Source organism: Aphelocoma coerulescens, chromosome 4A (genome assembly GCF_041296385.1).
Source record: "Aphelocoma coerulescens isolate FSJ_1873_10779 chromosome 4A, UR_Acoe_1.0, whole genome shotgun sequence".
NCBI classification, from domain to species: domain Eukaryota; kingdom Metazoa; phylum Chordata; class Aves; order Passeriformes; family Corvidae; genus Aphelocoma; species Aphelocoma coerulescens.
Window position 1 is genome coordinate 16198674 of NC_091018.1, and position 6024 is coordinate 16204697.

A 6024-nucleotide genomic window follows, 5' to 3' on the forward strand; every position below is an offset into this window, starting at 1 on the left:
ATCATTAAATATTTGATTGCATGCCATTTGAAACCTCTGGGAGAACTATTGTCCAGCACCTGACACTTCATCACTTATCTAAGGAAAGGCTTCCAAAGCCACTTAATGCAATTGTGCTGCTCAGCTGATATGGACAATTACATATTTCCTTGTAGACCAAATTCTCCTTCTGGAGCTCAGTGAAATACAAGGCAGAACTAACAGAGATGTGCCTAAGAAAAATATCCGTAAAGACTGCAAGTCTGAAGAATTTATTCCTTTCGAAAAAGATGTATTCAGTGAAAGGCCTGAAAGGAAGGCCTTATGAAGGTAAATTAAATACATTACCTTCCACTACTTGGTTTTTATTCTATGTGGAAAAGTGGCCATTTAATCAGGATGAAAAAATAATGTAAGAATATATCAACTAAATTTGAAATTCAAGCTCAACTCTAATTATGCTCATGAGTTCAAATATTTTTTTCCATCTCTTTTGATCCTGCCTAATGCTGAGTGATCTGAGAGAATAGAATAGAACAAGTACTTCTCAGAAGTACTTGCAGCTTTGTCTACTTAGTTATCTTCTATATGACCTTTGACATTGGTAATAGAGATTCAGGTTCTGGTAGGAGATGAGAAGAACTGAGCAAATGATTAAAAGCACCAGCACAATCCCAATTTGCATCTGGAAAGGCCAAGTAGTAAATACTGGGGTCTGCAGGTCCTATGTGAAATTCAAGGCATCAGAGACTGAAGTAGCAGAAAGAGGTTTAGAACATCTTCAAAATGTCTGTGCTTAATTACACTTTACCCAGTGTGTATTACAAAAATTAGAGGGAATGGCACTGAAAGAAAACTAGAGGAGAAGTAGTAGTTTTATGGCTGAGATCCCTGTTATTAGGATTCACAAAAATCTACAGAAAGTAAGAGTATTTACAGCCTGCCTGAAGGCAGATTTTATGACAGCACTTAACATTGTCCTATTATAAATCATCACAAAAAAATTCATGCTAAAGTTATTCTCCAGTTTCTGCTGGAGGAAAGGGGCACAAAGGAGCCCTCCCTCCCATAAATAACTGCTAAGAGCTAGAACTATTTGCTAGGAAACCAGCAATTTTTCACTTAAATCTCTATACCTCTTTTCAACACAGGGTCTTCACAAAATGACTGGTTTTATTAACACAGAGGCAGTATTTGAGACTGTGCACATTGCTAGCATCCCTAGAAAATGATCCATTATGATTAATCAACTCCCCCAATTCAGATTTCAGAATACCCTGGCCAAGGGAAGCTGCATTAGCCCTCCCTGATGAGCCTTGTGCATTGTAACCAACATCAGGAGCTGTAGAGGAATCACTGGTAATGCACTGCTGTGAATGAGCAAAGCTTGACAAGTTCTTTCCTACATGAAATGCTACCACGAGCAAAATGTGGGATTGAGCATAAGAATCACTATAAAATGCCTTGAAATTTGAAAAGAATTATTTGTTTCAAATTATTTTTAGAACAAAATTCTTAACTCAGCTTTTTGCAGCTGATATTTGAGGCAGCATTTCCTCTATTAAGACAATGCTGGAGAGATTGGAATTGCTTTCCTTCATAATTACTACATCATTATTTACAGATTCACAGATTGTTAAATTCCACATCTCCTTCAGGAATCAAAACATTAAATACATTCCAGAAATCCTTCAGAAATTCTCATTGGGAAAAAAAAAAATCTAAGTACCACGTTCACTTCTATTGACTTCCATCTAAAAAGTATAATCTTTAGAAACTTTTCAGACTTTGGAGACCAGAAGACAGGCAATCAGGTAATTGTCTTCCATCAAACTAGTCTGAGACTTTTTATGACACTGAGATGATTCATAATTTCTGAAGCCATTGTCTGCACTCATTACTTCTAAGAAAAAGGAAGAACTCTGCTGACACTGTTCAAGAGCAGACTCCATAAAATAGTATCCTAGAGGACTTAATCACCACAAGAATTTACAGCTCTTCCCATAAAATCTGTTGTAAGGTGGGAAAAAAAGAAAAAAGGATGAAAATCTTTATTCAAGCTTTCTCTACAAATCCCATCTTTGAGATACCTGCTTTCATAAACAAGATACCACATCCCCCCTTCCCTTTAGAAACCTGTGCATATGAACCACTGCCACACACCGCAGGAGGAGGGACCTTGGCCAGAGAATAAAAGACAGAAAGGAAAAATAACTTAAGCTCCAGAGATGTTAATATCCCTCTAAGAGGTAGAAGAATTCAACTTGACCTGAAGCTCATGCTGCAATCTAAATGGGAGTCTCGTTACCACAAAAATCCTCCCTAATATTTATGTTTTAACTAGATAATTTTCTGCAAGCATATAAACCAGACAAATCCATTTGTCCTTCAGGCTGACTGTAAGAGAAGGTCAGGGGAGTCAGGTTCTAATGCATTTAGATAAAATACTGTCACATCCAAAGCTGCCATAAATCACCATTGTTCCACACACCTCAAGCAAGTGACAGACTGCACTATCTGAGCAGCTGCTCTGTTCTCCTTATATGTGCAAACATTTCAAAATTTAATACATTGACAATAAATTTCAACATGTGAAATCAAAAATTGACTGTCATGATTTGGCTAAGCAATATTTTGAAATACTGGCAGAATCATTCTTACAAGATGAACCATTGGCAAGCCTTTAACATTTGTCAAATGTTAATTATTTTTGGTTAATGTGAATTATTACCATTTGAATATGCTGAAATGTGGCCATTTCAAAATAAGCACAGTAAATAGTTTACAATTCAAATAGATTCAGTTAATTTCATTTAAGAATGGAAATGAGGCTTTTAGTTCCCCACGAGTCATAAGCGTACTTTTACTTACAAAGTTAGAAGAATTAGAACATTAAATGTTCCAGAGCACAATTAATTTACAATTTTAGCCAGTGGCATTTGTAGTGATCATTTGCAAGACAATAAAATGAATAGAAACAAAAAACATTTTTATTCAATTCCAAATTATCAATTTCCTACCATTAAGATTTTACGTTGACATAATACTTGCCTTCTGGCTCTTTTCTGAGTCAATTATGTAATCTGCATTTGACAGAAATAAGATTTGACTTAGATATTGAAATTTCATCAACATTAACATGAAATTATATCTTAGTGTAAACAAAAGCAACTCAGGTTAAGACAACTTAAGTTTTGCAATAACTTGTTTGTCTCTGGTGCTTCTTTCCCTTCCCAATACAATGATTAGCTTCCCAAAGTTTGATTATCTAATATACTGCTGTATTTAGGGCATTTTCTACTCTCTCATCTGCCTTTATTACACAGCTAAAGGAATACATTCCTTGCAAATATTTCATGTAGTTTCTCCTAACCAGCTCCACCTTAGCTCATGTTCAGTTGCAAGTCAGTGAGAAACTGTTCTTCCACTTCTCTGTGGAAGAGAACAAGACTTTTTTCAGTACTTGTTCTAGCATCTTACCAAAAGAAATAATAATAAAAAAATCCTCCTGCTTTTTCTTATTAATGATGTTTCTTAACATTGACTTCATAGATGAAAAGTTGTCTAGTCATGGAAGAATAGACAACCACAAAACTAGATCACAGAGTGCAAAAATATGCCAACACCCAATCAATAGTAAAGGACCTTGCAGAGAAAAATAGAAGCTATTATCTTTTCTTCGGTACTTGCTTTTCCTTTGACATGAAAATTCTCTAAACACATAATATACCAGTTTCAGACACAAAGGCTCATTTAAGTCACCAGTACCAATAAAAGAATATATCAGAAAAATGTCCCCTGACAGAGAATCTACCTCAGTGGGAAGCCAGATAGGCCTCCAGCAGCAAAGTAATGTAAATGCTTTGAAAATTCCAAAGCAGACTCTCAAGGAGAATACATTCTTTGGGCTACCTAGCAATGATATTGTGTGATTAATAATCAAGAAATATTAGGAACACCTTATAATAAGAACCATTCTTTATATGGCAGCAATTACGATTAATTTGATTTTAAAAATATTAGGAAAAATAACTCTTTTGTGGTACCATCTGCTTCTTAGACTTCAAGCAATTGTTTCCCATCAGAAAATATTTACCTCTTATATGCTTCAGTAATTTAGTCTGCTTCATAGCATTCTCCAACTCTTTGCACTAAGGTACAAATTCCTACCCCTCAAAGACCCTCATTTGTTTCCCCAAACTAAACATAGAGACCCTGTCTTGTTTTGAAATGTTTATCAGTTACATGGCAAAAACATGTACTTAAAACCTAACCTATTTCCTTTTCTATTTTCTCCTAATTAAAAGAATATCCAAGCCAGGCTTTGTAAGTAGTAGTTCCACAAAAGACCACACAAATATTTTTGCATAATTCTTTTGCCTTCCACTCGATTTTGGAAGTGTTTACTTTATTGAAACCAAAGACCCAGTTGGGTGCAAAGCCCTGGAAGATGTAGGTGCAATCAAAACCTGGCAACAGAAGAAGCAGCAAAAGCAAGAATTGGCCACTTAATCTACAAAAAAAGACACTTCAGAACTTGACAAATGAAATTCCATCACTTAAAAAATATCTTTGAGGGTCATAATGAGCACATGAATGCTGAATATTGTCATAAAGCACGATGAGCTTGCCTTACCTAAAAATCTGTATTTTTAGGTGTTTTGGTCCTTTTTTGTCTAAAGTGGATTTGGATGATAATTGTAGAGTCTGAATCAAAGTTAGGACAATAAGGAGAAGTTTAAATAATGCTAAATTACAATATTAAGGACACTTTTTTATGCAGATAAGCCATGTACAGGATTGATTATATCTGCACAGGACTGATTATATCTCAGCCTTTTTCACAGCTAACTCATCTCAGAGCAAACACTTTAAAGTGAGGGAAAAAAAACCCTCTAAAGTAATAAAATCGCCATTTTGGAGTTTTTTGTGTCATGCATTTAAGTCTCTGTAAGTCAGGTATCCACAAGAGGTTACTTTTTTATCTTTTTAGCATATTTCCTCTTGTACACACATTAAACCTAAGGGAAGAAATAGCTCCTGTGCACTGTGCTAAAGAGTACTAAAAAGAGCCTAGAAAATACCAGCAGTGTAATACAGCTTTAAAGTATTAAGGCTAGAAATTTACTTTAAAAGTGCTGTCTTGTGTTACCTAACTTATCAGTCATCATAGGATGCCTTAAACAGGCAGTGTCAAAACACATCAAATAATATCTTCCAAGTCATTTATATTTTACTCACCAGGAGGGAGTACTTTGAAGACTGAGGACCGAGGATACACACATATTACTATCTTTAACCTGCAATAAAATAGGCCTGAGACAGTTTATCTCTTCTGCATATCCTCTTTCCAGGAGACAGGTTTAGTGTTTGAAATACGGACTCATTCCAAGGGAACCACATCCAACAGAGACAAAATGCACTGTACACAGCTATGGGGAAAAGGAGAAGACAACCTGCTATACCTGCCCTACCCTTTAAAATATAACAAGAAATGGTCTCTTTTAAGGAACTTAATTGGAGGCCTCTCCCACACAAACCCAGGTGAATTACTTTGCTCACAAAACCCAGCCAATAATTGCTAGCACCTGATCTTGCACAGTTGCCCGTCAGATATTCCTTTAAGACTGTTTTAGCAGACATGCAGAAATTAAATCTAAATGTTCACAGGTTTTATTCCAGTAAGATTACTGTCAAATAGAAAACCATATTGTCTTATATTAATTGTGTAAAATTATATTTCAGGGCAAAGCCTTTCATCATGCAATGTTTGGATACAATATTAAAAACGAAATGCTTGAATACAATGTTCAAATACAAATATTCAAAACCAGTAAATTGGAAATAATATTTAATTATTCAGTTCTTTCAGACTGATTTTTCCAATTTACTGGAAAATTCAAAATCTAATATTATGCTTAAACAAAACACATGTCAAAAATTTCCATGGGTAAACTTCAAAATTTTAAAAACTGAGGCAAATATAAGTTCGTTGAAACTGAGGAATCCTAAATCCTTTAGACAACAAAGCATAAGAACTAAAGC

At 35.0% G+C, this 6024-nt stretch overlaps 1 long non-coding RNA gene across 5 annotated transcripts in view; it reads right to left on the reverse strand.

The window, feature by feature from the left end:
* LOC138110496 (uncharacterized) overlaps positions 1-5449 on the reverse strand; it is a 28421-nt gene extending 22972 nt beyond the window's left edge. For 4 of the 5 annotated variants that reach the window (XR_011150956.1, XR_011150954.1, XR_011150957.1 and 1 more), the window contains exon 1: positions 5221-5449. This is a non-coding gene — a long non-coding RNA (uncharacterized lncRNA). Of the gene's footprint in view, positions 1-3030; positions 3063-5220 lie in introns of all 5 variants that reach the window. The other variant, XR_011150955.1, reaches the window with a different exon arrangement.
* Between the last annotated feature and the right edge of the window lie 575 nt (positions 5450-6024).